Source organism: Panthera onca, chromosome A1 (genome assembly GCF_046562875.1).
Source record: "Panthera onca isolate mPanOnc1 chromosome A1, mPanOnc1 haplotype 2, whole genome shotgun sequence".
In the NCBI taxonomy this organism is placed as follows: Eukaryota; Metazoa; Chordata; class Mammalia; order Carnivora; family Felidae; genus Panthera; species Panthera onca.
The window spans coordinates 4387369-4400504 of record NC_138339.1 but is presented as its reverse complement, the minus strand read 5'-3'; positions in this window follow the sequence as shown (position 1 = coordinate 4400504).

Below are 13136 nucleotides of genomic sequence, written 5' to 3'. Positions count from 1 at the left end.
TCCCATAATTTAGAGACCAAAAATACAGGGGCAAGAGAGCCAAACGGTCTCAGAAGCAGCCTCCAGTGAGATAGAAAGGAACCTGTGTGAGTTTCATTTTTTCTTCACTCTAAAAATGGGCATTGCGCATCTCTAGAAGAGGGGATTACGAAACCTACCAGTGACTCAAATTATACGAAGCAAGTCCAGCAAAGGGATCTGGTACCTTCTGCCTGGAAATAGGTTTGTGTTTATCCGTGTGTGCACACGGGCGCACCCCCACACACACTCAGGCATGTCCTCACAGACACAGGGGAACACATCTATGAGCACATCTGTCCACCCGCGGTCACGTAGACACGGTGACACAGGATTCCTGGCAATCTATCCTAAAGATAACCAGTCTGTTCTACTTTTCTGGAGGATCAATTTGACATTTTAATCATGGGTAAAACTTCAACCAAATATGTCACTCTTGAATATTGTGACAAGGCCTTTCATCCTGTGCTGAGATTCTGGGAACCAGCCGCTCAACTGTAATTACATAAAACGAGGGGAAGAAAAGAAGTGCGTAACTGGCCGACCAAACAAGTAGCTGAAAGTGGGCCTTGGGCTTCTGAGAGCCTGCATCTTTGGGTCGACTGTCGGACAAATAGCACAAGAGTGACCATAGCTTTTATTATCCCACGGTTTCTGGGGGCCGGGGGTCTGCGTGTTGGGTGCCTCTGGTTCAAGGTCTTTCAAAGCCTCCAGCCAAGGTACAGCTGGGGGAGGCCCCACTTCCACCCTCTCTCTCTCTCTCCCATGACCTTTGGTGGCCTCAGGTCTGCACCCGCTGTGGGCCTGGGACCTCCGTTCCCTGCGCCCGGGCCTCTCCAGAGGGCAGCCGGCAACCTGGCCGCCGGCCGTCCTGCAAGTGTGTGCACGAGAGTCCCCGAGACCGGAGCCCGTGCCCGTGCAGCCTGCTGTTTTTGTTAGAAGCCCGACACTGGGTCAGGGCTGGGGAGGCCCCAGAGGGGAGAACACGGGGTGGGGGGCGGCCGATGGTCCAGGACGCTGTGCTTTTGACCCAGCCCTGAAGACCGTGTGCATTTGACGAGGCATCTGAAGCGTTTTGGATGGTCTCTAACCGTTTTTCGGCCCCGGCCCCGCACAGTGCACGCCGGGAAGCTGGCAGACGACGGGGAAACAGTCACGCCGTATCCCCGGCCGTGATGGTCTCATACATCCAGCCTTAGTGCAGCCCATTTGAACCGAGCCTCAGGGCGGGGAGCAGGGACCTGGCAGCGCGGGTTACTTTAACGACACTTTAAAGTAAGTCTCCGCCATCTGTTCTTTCCTAATTGCAAACCTACTCTCATGTGCGTTAAAAACAGCATTAAAAACGAGATTCTGGCAGAACGTTCTAGATGCTTGGCTAGCTCGTCCCCTTGGTTCTAAACGAATTTCTTCAGTGGCCATAGCTTGAAATCCAAGGCGTCCCCTCGGAGGTGAAGACACAAAAACCAGTCTGACTGTGTGTCCAGTACTCAAATGTGTGGGATTCACGTTTGAGGCTCCCTCTGTCTCTCCGTAATTGTATTATTGCAAACAAGAATTCTCTTTAAGAAGGATTTTACATTTCAAATTCCCCAACTGTCTTCAGTAATTTTAGCTTGCTTTAGGGATAAGGGGAGGATTTCAGCGGAAGCCCTTTAAACAGGAATTAAACTCATTTGCACAATTTAGACCTGCGGATCTCTCCTGAGCACGTCGAGGCATTTTACAGAATTTAGCACTGCAAATATTATTTTATTTCTCTGCTTCCCCTCCCTAAGGAATTATTCATCAAGATGAACTCTAAAACAAATCAAGAGATACCAAGAGATACATGGCTGTAAAAATAATCTGCTGATATTCAAAGACGGCAGGCAATTTTACCTCTAAAGGGTGGCAGCGTTTAAGGAAGGATACATGCCCCTCATCAGGACTACTGATGTTGCTGCCTCGGTGAGTAGCAATGCATTGTGGGCCTTCAGCATATTGACAACTTGCCAAACAGCCCCCGCCCCGCCCTTCCATGCTGTCAAAATCTGCCAGGCAGGCCTTCGACTCGCATTGAACACAGGGAAAAATGGCAAACACTGTCTCCATCCACTAAGTGCCAGGGATGGGCGCTTCCTGCAAGCCGCCACGGTTTTCCTGAACAAGTGGCATACGTGGGGTCATGCCTAGAGACACCAGTCACATACTTGGATGCCTTTTCTTAAGACACCAGACATTTCCGATCGGGAGACAGGTCAACGATGGGCACAGGAGGAGAGCATTGGGTCTGGGTGCAATGACGTTTAGGTTGCTCCCTGAGATCCATCAGCCTTTGAGATCTTTGATGTAGTAAGATTCATGGGGCGGCAGTTGGTCCCCTCCTGCACCAGCTCCCAAAGCAGAGGCGAAGAGTGCCAGAGACCCTTGAGGGGAACCATGGTGGAAGAAGAGGCCTCAGGTTTCTGTGCAAGCTCAAGGCGTTAATTGGAATGGATCTGTGTGTTCTCTGTTTGGTCTGGTTTGCACAGATTCCCTGCTCATTTTCTTAATATTTGCCTGAGGAGGGCCTGTCACCCAGTCACATCATCCTAAGGTTCTCAGCCTAGGGCATTTTGCCCGTGAGTACCTGTAGCATGGTCTGTGCTCCAAGATTCATATCCTGTCCTTTTCAACACTGCACCCAGACTGAGCTCTTACATAACTTCGGTTCTGCTTAACTCTGCTCAAGTCTGTTAAGAAAATAGTTTCACAAAAACTGCTGGTTACAGGCTTCTAATGTCCTGCCATTACAAGATGCTAGCATTTTAAAACATCAGTCTTCCAGTGCAGAGGAGAAACGCTAAACCAGTAAGTGCAGGACTGTCCAGAGAATGGTCCAAGGGCAGAACATTCCAGAGAGAGTTTATGGAACAGATGCTAACTGAAGGTGAAGGGGCCCTTATTTCAAAAATAAGTTGATGAGCTTCTCTGAGTGGTTTACTGTGGGCTTTCCTCATTCTCGGTGGTGGGAAAGGCTCTTCCCATTGGCTGGTCACGTTCTTACAGCGGAAACTGCATCTGGAAAATTGTGTTGTGTATTCTGGGGTTTGGGACTAGAAGAGAAGTAATAAGCACGGCAGAAATTCAGAGTGGAAAGGACACAGATGAGCACAAATTCCAAAACAGAAATTGTCGATGGAAAAAGCAAAACAAAACACAAAAAGCTGACAGCAGTGGAAGAAATGACACATGAAAATGTATGGAAACAACCAGCTGCGTTCTCTTTGGATCAAACATTATTATTTTAATGAGTTTTTTAGGCCTGTTTTTGTTTTCAGAATAATGAATGTTCTTTAGGTATTGGTGCAACTTTTTCTAAGTGTTTATTTAGCTTTTTCCCCCACTTTGGAGTCTTGGTGAAAGTTCACGCCACTCAGTCACTATTTGGAGCTTTGGTGTAAATGGTTTTAGGAGGGGGAGCCCTAGAGAGAACTGGGTTTGAGGACTCTTTATGATTCAAGGGTTGCCGGCATTGGGCACATTGCTGTGGGCCAGAGTCTTCTCACCTGATGCTCTGGGAGAAGTTCCACATCTCACACCCACATGGGACAGAGAGAACAGACCCGGACAAACTGCATAACTCATAAAACTATACCCAAACTACTATTACAGATGGTCATCGTGGGATCTGTCAGAATGCACAGAATGCCCCAAGTTGTGTGGATGTGAACTAACGAAATATCTGTGTTTCATCTTGTGTCCAGTGACAGCTGCACGTTGGCAAGGCTAAGAAGACATACCTGATGGGACTGTTGAGAGCTATCTAGGCTGCTTCAGCCTTTAAAACCATGAGTGGCTACACCAGATCCCATGTTCTGCACCCTTCTAGACACAAAGTGATTAACGATGTGTAAACAAAATCTCCTGTGCCATAATAACGTGTGCTGATGCCATTGGCCAATCTTCTGCCTTTAACTCTAAGGTGGAAACTGGTTCCTGGTCCTAAGCTTCTTATACTCTAGAGGAGAGAGCTTCCCCAGGCAGCTCGTATCCCATCTGCTGTAAGGAATACTGACCTTGTATTTTGCCTTCTACTGTTAGTTCATGAAGTGCCCTGAATCACCTGGAATGCACAAGCTGGCTCACGCCAGATTATAGTAGAGTGGCAAGAGCTACTTAAGAGCCCCCAGCCTCATCTGGGACAGAAATGGCCCCATAGTCCCACATCATTGTAGCTCCTGCCCTGTGTGATGATGTAGGAAGAAGACATACCCTATGCACTTCTCCGAGGCCCCAAGGGAGATGCATCATGTGCTGTCCAGCTGGTGAGAACTCCAGGTGGCATCTGTTTGTCACCAGCCTGATCGGTCTGCCTGTCCTTGGCCCTGAGAGCCAGGTGTCCCCACCTTTGGACAGACGCAGGAATTCCCGATCCTGTGGATTCCACTCCAGTTTGACCAAGTGGCTTTCCCCAAGGGGGAAGAACAAGAATGCACCCCATTTTCTTTATACTGGAATGACAACAGCTTACAAAAATGATGTGCTTGGTCCCACATCAACTTTCATTTTGTAGAAAATGGCTCCTTCAGGTGTTACATGTAACCCTACCTCGAGCTGGCACCACTAAATGGGTCACTGAATATCTGGGGTCAGAGAAGGATCAACTTGATTCTTTGTCCCAAAGCAGAGGGTCAGACCCTTCTTCTCTGGGGTGAATTGATTGCCAGGAGGCCCTCAGAGCCTCCAAGCAGCCGGCACTTACAAGGAATACCTTTCTGTTTCATAAATGAATGTAAGCACCATGATTTTACAGGGGCTTTCCTGGCATGTGCACGAATGACTGAGCCAGTGGACTTTTCCACTGACTTTTACTCAAGCATGCTGCATCACCCCCCCAAATTCCTTTTCAAATAGCTACCTCCATAATAGTGAGATCTACAGAGCCCAGATTCCTGAGTAAGGAGAGAAAATTTTAAGATGCTAGCAGAAAGATTATAATGTCATTTAGCACTTTTTTTTAAACATTGATTCAGTTTTGAGAGACAGAGAGAGACAGAGTGTGAGCGAGGGAGGGGCAGAGAGAGAGGGAGGGAGACACAGAATCCGAAGCAGGCTCCAGGCTCTGAGCCGTCAGCACAGAGCCTGACACGGGGCTCGAACTCACAGAGCGTGAGATCATGCCTTGAGCCAAAGTCGGACGTTAAATGACTAAGCCACCCAGGCACCCCTAGTCATGTAACATTTGAATAGCAAAATAAAACAGTTCTCATTTTCCTTGTTGAATGTGAATTGCCTCCCTCTTAGCCATAAATCATTCCCTCAGTTAAAGGTAAACATTTCGCCATTATCACGTGGAAGGTCCACGTAGAAAACACTCATGACGAATGGCGTACCACGTAAAAGATGCAGCTGTAGTGGAATTTGTTGCTACAGCTCCCACGGGTCAAACATAAACGTGAACACCGACAAGCTTTAAAACTTCCACAAGCCACGATGACAGATTTCTTTTAAAAATTAGACCAGCGATACAAGGCCAGAAATGTAAGATCTAGGGTGTGTTCGAGGAGGCTTTGGAACTTGCATCCTTCGGTTGCAAAATCTTTCCAACTGGGCGAGATAAGAGGGATGGCAGCGGGCTCAGAAGACGTTGGCGCTGTCGGGGGCGTAGAAATCGAAGGTGTTGTTGCTCCTTTGCTCTCATTTCATGCCTGGGCCACGTTCCAAATGACAGACACCTGGCGGAGGAGACCGGGAGACCGTTGAGGCACGGATTTAAAACAGCAAGTATCAACGCCTTCTGGAAGTCAGGAGGGCAAGGAAATAACTCTTCTGAAGTCTCACCGGAGGAGTTAAAAAGCCAGAGGAGTAAATTGCAACATACACCTGGCATGTGATGTTGGCAGCTCCTTCCAAACTGGAGAGAGGAGAAGAGTCATTTTACGAGACCACTCAGCTGGGTGAGAACCCTTTGAGGCTACTTCGACAACCTCCGGGGACGTAAATCGCATCACACGTGGAGATTTTAGAGGGATCTTTTCTAACGTCAAATAGTATGATAGGAGGGCCGGGATGACAACTGAGGGGGTGCTGGTGCCTCCGTGGGGACATGACCACCATAGGAATGCAGGTAAGTGTGGGAGCAGACAGAGAAAGCCGGGGGCCCATCCATCACGGCTCTATTCAGGTCTTGGAGGGACGGTTGTATAATTGGTTTACTTTTTCTTGCAGCAATCAGGCATGGAGCCTCCGCAGTGCACCGCGGGACCACACGCTTCTTTCACCCGCCGTGCCTCTGCCAAGCCACAATAATGGGAAACTATGATCACTTACGGGCTAAGTGAATGAGCTGTCTAGGCAGAAAGGTCAATTATGGTGCCCCCACCTTGCAACAGAATTTGCCAGGAGCTCTCACGACGGTGACAGACAAGGGTGACAAAATGCCTCTGGATGGAAACATGGAAAAGACAGCACGCAAAGAATGATACGCGCTGTGAAAACGCTCCTCAGGAAGACAGGTGATCTGTTAATCCCAATGTCACCGCGTTAGCACTGAAAACAGACTTTATCGTGACCTCTGCAACAGGAGAATGGACTATGTGGTGTGGAGGCGTTGGGTCTGGCACTTCTTTGCTTCCGTGCATCCTTCCAGTTCGACAGCCGGCTTGGATCTTAAACGCCTAAAGATCGCCTTGCGTCTGTAGTATCCTCGCAGCTGGTAGCATTATTTAAGATTTCTCTTACGGAGTTTGTGCGAAGTTGAAAGGAAAAAAAAATACCTGGGGCTTTAATTACGGGGAACACATTACGTAATCCCATATGAAGCTCAGGGATATTTTATTCTTATTTACAATTATAGGTGTTTCACTGCATTCATTTATGATGAGGGTTTTAGGACCGCTAACCGGGCTTGTCTTGCCATCAGCTCAGCCCTGACAAATCCCTGCGATGTCATCGCTAATTGTCCGCCTGACGACTAGCACACCGGGGGGTGAGGTCATCTGATCTGAGCTATCTATTTGCAGATTGTGCCTGTTGGTTGAGCAAAAATTATTTCTGAAACTGTCACTTACCAGAGCATACTTTTTGCATTTTAATAAACGTGGCTCAGAGAGCTGCCCGGAGCCTGTTTGGTTGATGCACCAGGCTCTTCCCTGCCAGCAATTATCACCGCAGAGGAGCTATTGACAGAGTCTGCACGTGGGACTGAAGCCATCAGTGTTTGGAAAAGTCTTTCCTGGGCCCGCGTCTCCCGACTGAGAAGCCCCGTCCGTGTTAAGGGGGCCGTGGGGCACTTACAAGCCTGTCTTTCCTGGGTTCTATACATGTATACTGTCCAGAACACTCGAAAGACATTTGGGTAAGCATCAGCCACAGCCATGTTTACATCGCTCGTATTACTATATGCCCTATTTTGGGCAAGGTTTCCACAGGCACAGACACTTTGGAGTTACAGACAGAATCTCCCAGATTCTGCCAACGATTTGTGCCAAAGTGATCATGATTATCCATCTCTGAGTATCAGCTCCTGCCAGCAACAATTAATGAGATGATTTCACTCATGATCTTTGAATACTATGAAATAAAAACAGAAGCAGGAATAAAAGAATGATGAGCCGGGGGCCTCATTACACAGGAAACAACAATTTTCGATTGTTAAGGAAAGACCATCCCAGCCAATGAAACCAGAAGAGGGTTCGGGCTTCTCTAATCTTTGGAAACAGAGGATCCAGCATGAAGTTGCCCAGATGAGCCCTGTGTCCATCAGCGTTAAGTCTTTCTGCCCCACCGCTGTGGTCCCCACTGAGTCAGACGTTCTGTGGTCGTTTCCCAGAGTGTCCTCTTGAGCCCTTGGTGGGCACTGCGCTCATGAGCAACGACGTGAAACCTTCCTTGGATGCTCTGTGCTGCTTCGTGCCATGCAAACCATGTTTCAAATAGGAAATCTTTCCCTTATGACAGAAGAACGATGGTTCACTGATTTTAGCTTCTTCTGGTGAGTGATCTACCACTGAAATAAATACAAGCAAGATGGTCAAGTTAAAATGCATTCTGGTTCCAGCAAGCCATTGAGATCCATGTGATGTTTGGGCAAGTCCCTTCTTTCCTCTGAGCTGCTCCCCCTTCTCGCTGATCATGGATGGCCTCCTGACTCTATGATTCCGTGATTCTCTGAATGTTAAAAAGGTAAACATTCTCTCTCTCTCTCTCTCTTTGCCCTCCTCCCCCACTTATGCTCTCTCTCTCTCTCTCTCTCTCTCTCTCTCTCATAAAAAAGGTGTGGGCGCCTGGGTGGCTCAGTCAATTGAATGTCCAACTCTTGATTTCAGCTTAGGTCATGATCCCAGGGTTGTGGGATCAAGCCCCACATCGGGCTCTAAGCTGAGCATGGAGACTGCTTAGGATTCTCTTTGTCTCTATCTCTGTCTCTCCCCCCACTGCCTCTCTCCCTCACTGTGCTCTGTCTCTCTAAACAAACAAGCAAACAAACAAACAAATAAATAAACAAGCAAATAAATGAATAAACAAGTAAATAAATAAATAAAACAAATAAGTAAATTAATAAATAAAACAAATAAATATAAAAATAAAAGGTAAACAAATTTCCTGAAAAACAAAAAGAAAGCCTGGGCAAAATACTTTCTATTGTATCATGGAGGCTATGTGATCTCTCTATTTTCACCGTGTTCATCTATTCATTATTTTATTATTTTTAATTTTTTTTTACAGTTATTTATTTTTGAGAGACAGAGAGAGACAGAGCATGAGCAGGGGAGGGGCAGAGAATCCAAAGCAAGGAGACATAGAATCTGAAGCAGGCTCCAGGCTCAGACTTGTCAGCACAGAGCCCGATGCAGGGCTCGAACTCATGGACTGTGAGATCATGACCCGAGCCGAAGTCGGACGCTTAACCGACGGAGCCACCCAGGTGCCCCTATTCATTATTTTAAATTACAACTAGATGGATCCTTAGCTAGCTAGGTGGATGAGTGGGCAGAAAGACAGACAGACCAACTGGGAGTGAGGCACATGGAGGGGGAATCTAGATGTCACAGGTAATGCAAACTGCACGCAAGGCATGGTCTCTATTTTAAGGAGCTCGGAGATGGAAGGAAAGACTTGGGCTGAAACTTCCATCTGGTCAATAATATTCATCAGCATGGAAGCAGGTGCATGAGCGCACGGTGTGGACCATGTGCTTGCAATGGGGCATCCGACGTGAGGGCAAGAACGGTGTGTGTTTTTATGGGCCGCCCTTCCACTCTGGTGGTTTTCACAGGCGGAGCCATTTTTCCTTTGTAAGAAGAGAAGGTTGTTTCTTACATAATTTCAAAGTAACTAAACTGTTTCGCAGATTTATCAAACTGTCCAATTGTATGTTAATTATTTAAAAAAATGATAAAAGCTTGAAGAGTTTAAGAAGGCAATTTAGTTTGTTTACCTGCCTCTAGGCAAGACTTCCACTTACTGACAGAGATAATTGGTATCCTGCCAAATGACTGTTTTTTTGGTCTCAGCAATTAATTTTTTCCCTAATTAGTGGTGTTAGGATAAGAGCTGTTTCTTATAATTAACGGGCAAAGTTGCTACTGAGATTGTTTTAATATCACATTCAGCACATGAACCTAGCAGGGCGGTTTAGCACCTTTCCTTGGGCTGTGACATTTCTTAAGTAGCCACTTACTTGGAGGGTTCCATCCCCGAGGTCGGCCGGTGCCCGTTTCAATGAGTGCTGCTGTGGACAATAATCATCTTAAATGTGCATGGTTCCGCTTCTCTGTTGTTAATTGGTGGCCTTTGGAAAGTCTCTCCTGCTCTTGTATCGTGAATGCTGCCATCAGCCAGGCCCAGAGGAGCAAACACAAGAAAGTGTGTTCTGGGAATCTGATCCAAGGCCAAGAAGTGGGCAAGGTGCAGCCAACGACAACAGGAACAATGTTGTACAAGCATCCTGGCTGGAGGTCTTCTAACGTGTTTTTCATGGCTGCAAACGTTGGTATTCTAGTTGTCTGACGTCAGCACAGGTTCATACATCTGACTCTGCAAAGAACTCTCGGTGCACGTTGACGTATCGAGATGATGCTTAAAGCCACGATGTGCTCAGCCAGCTCCGCCAAATGCCAGTTGCTCAGAAACTTCCACAGAAATTAGACGCGATTGGTGTTGGCTGTTGGTGAGTCATCGCTTACGCACAGCAGCCCACGCTCGTGTGCCAGTGCCCAGTGCTCTCCCCACCTGCTTGTGTGGCTCACAGAGCAGCTTTTGTCGAAACGTAAGTGCTTTATGGAGTCATTAAATGCAAGACCTTCTTAGGAACAAGTTTCTAGAGACTGAGTCAGACAGTCAATGTCATAATGTGTCTTTGAAGAAGGTCGTGCTGAAAGGAACTTCAAATACGCCAATTTGGTTTGCTAGCTGAGCAGAAGTTTAAGGCATTTCTCTCCTTCCTCTTGCTCCTCCCTCCCCCTTCTCCTCCTTCCCAACCCTCCTCCCCCTCCTCCTCTTCCTCCTCCTCCTCCTCCTTCTCCCCCTACATTCCTTCTTTAGATATAATGAAACAAATCCTTAATGATTATTGATGAACAAGATTCAGAATGAAGATTCGGCCAATATGTTTCACCAGGAGGTTTTAATGGAAACACTTTATCCTAGTTAATAATCCTCAGCAGCCAGGTTTGCTCTGGAAAGCAAACATTGAAGTCATAACAACAAGAAAAGAAACATATCCCCAAACCCTTGAGTCCAAACGGCAGAGATTTATGTCACTATTGTCCCTCTGTGGGGCTGGCTCGTGTTCCGCGGTGCATTTTCCCGTGAAAGGAAAATCACGAAGCCATTCAGTTCCTCCGGTGGCAGCTCGCAGACACTTAAATCTGATGACACAGAACAAATGTCCAAAAGGGATTCCAGTCGTGCAGATTAATTAAGGTGCAGACACGTCGAATGCAAACACCGTTCTCATGAGAAACAAAGCTGAATATAACCAGGTGTCATAAAGTAAGTCGCTCTTCCCCGGAGGAGGGAGAAGGGAGAAGGCGTCACTTCCCCATCGGGTGTGATGGAGGGTTTGTCCACATCCCATCGGAAGACAGGATTTGAGGATGGCTTTCCTCCAAAGATACAGTCAAAAAAAGCACCTTGTGACAAATAGCATGTAGTCGCTGCGTTTTCTAGCAAAAAGGGCTCCTAGATGAATTGATTTTTGAAGCCTATAAGGAATAGAGGAAGAGAAAACAAAGCACAAGTAGGATAATGGAGTCTAATGCTAACAGGTGGCGACTCACCATGAGGGTTTTCAGAGGAAGGAAGGGACCCGAGGAACACAGCCCTTGCAGGGCTGACTGTGGGTGTAGACCATGTGTGCTCATCCCAGGCCTCATAGTGTCCCTCGAGGGGATGAGTGATTCCACTCTTCTCCCCACAGCGACTCTCGGGGATGCCACTACACCTGTGCAGACCCTTGAGCCTGGTCCTCACTAAGTAGAGACCAGTTTTGGATTTGGAACGTCTTAGCGAGCTACAGTTCCCTGACCCAGGTAGTTTAGACACGTTATCTCCCTCCCATCCTGAACATGCAGCATTAGTGTCCTTAGGTTGTGAGAAAAGACCTTGCCCAAGAAGAAGGAGAAGTCCTGGGGCCAGGTCTCTAAGGACCCCGATGTTCCCACTGCACACACAGACCTCCCTGGGCTTGGGTCTAGCCTTTGGAACTCCATACAAACTTATCTCCACATTTTTTTAACGTTTTATTTCTTTTTGAGAGAGAGAGAGAGAGAGAGAGAGAGCAGGGGAGGGTCAGATAGAGGGAGACACAGGATCCTAAGCAGGCTCCAGGCTCTGAGATGTCAGCACAGAGCCCGACATGGGGCTTGAACCCAGAAACCATGAGATTTTGACCTGATCGGAAGTCAGATGCTTAATCGACTGAGTCATCCAGGCACCCCTCAAATTCTGGTTTTAAAAAGTGGAGATGAGGCACCTGGGTGGTTCAGTCAGTTGAGCATCCGACCTTGGTTCAGGTCAAAATCTCATGGTTCGTGGGTTCGAGTCTCTTGTCTGGCTCTGTGCTGACAGCCCAGAGCCTGGAACCTGCTTCGGATTCTGTGACTCTCTCACACTCTGACCCTCCCCCACTCGCACTCTGACTCTCTGTCTCTCTCTCTAAAAAATGAATAACATTAGAAAAAGTTTTAAACCAGAATTTGGAAGTTACATACACATATGCTATCAACACTTGTATATGCATGATGGCTTAGTGGATTGTGTACGAGACTTAATACAGAACAAACATATTTAATTGGAAATTAAAAGCCCAGAGTCTGGTCCTTCTTTTCAAACTAGATTTTGAGTCTTTATTTCCTAATAATTAAAATGAGAATGATATCTATTCTGGTTATGTGGGTGGTATTGTAGAAACTAAAGAGATTGTAGATGTGGATGTGCTAAATAGATGTGCAGAAGTATCAAGTGGAAAGGATTTTTTCCCCCTAATGTGGCCAGAGTTAAAGAGTCACAGAATCTAAGTACTGAGTGATAGCCAAAGTTATCTGGTTGAAAATCCCCTCAATCTAAGAAACTATTCTATAGAACCATTGATTCATCCATCCATCCATCCATCCATCCATCCATCCATCCATCCACCCATTCATCCACTCAATACCACATCCACAAATTACAAATGTTTATTAAGAATCTACTTTTCTCTAGACATGGTGCATTAGGCCTGGGTGTTCAGTATATAGCATGCATGATCTCTGCCCTTATGATTTTTGGTGAGGAAGAAAGATGGTAAATGATCACTTCGAAGAAAAAGGAGAGATTGGGAATAATGGCAGCACCCATTAATGGAAAGTATTGAAAATCATACCTGAACAGGGCTTAGGGACACCTCAGGCTAATGCCCACTGCTTTCAACTAATATCTATTACCAGTGAGTGTCGGAGGTCAGTCAAAATTAGGAAAAAGAGTGGATTATCCAATGTATGCTTTGAAATTTTAATTTTATAATTTAACTAAATATTAATAACCCTTCTAGGTAAAGTCTTTAGAAGATATGTTAAATATATAAGAATATTTTCAATTAGCATAAATTTACTTGCTTCTGGTATCGGTGTAAATATTAGCCTTAGAATCTTATGTATGTTATGAAATTCTTC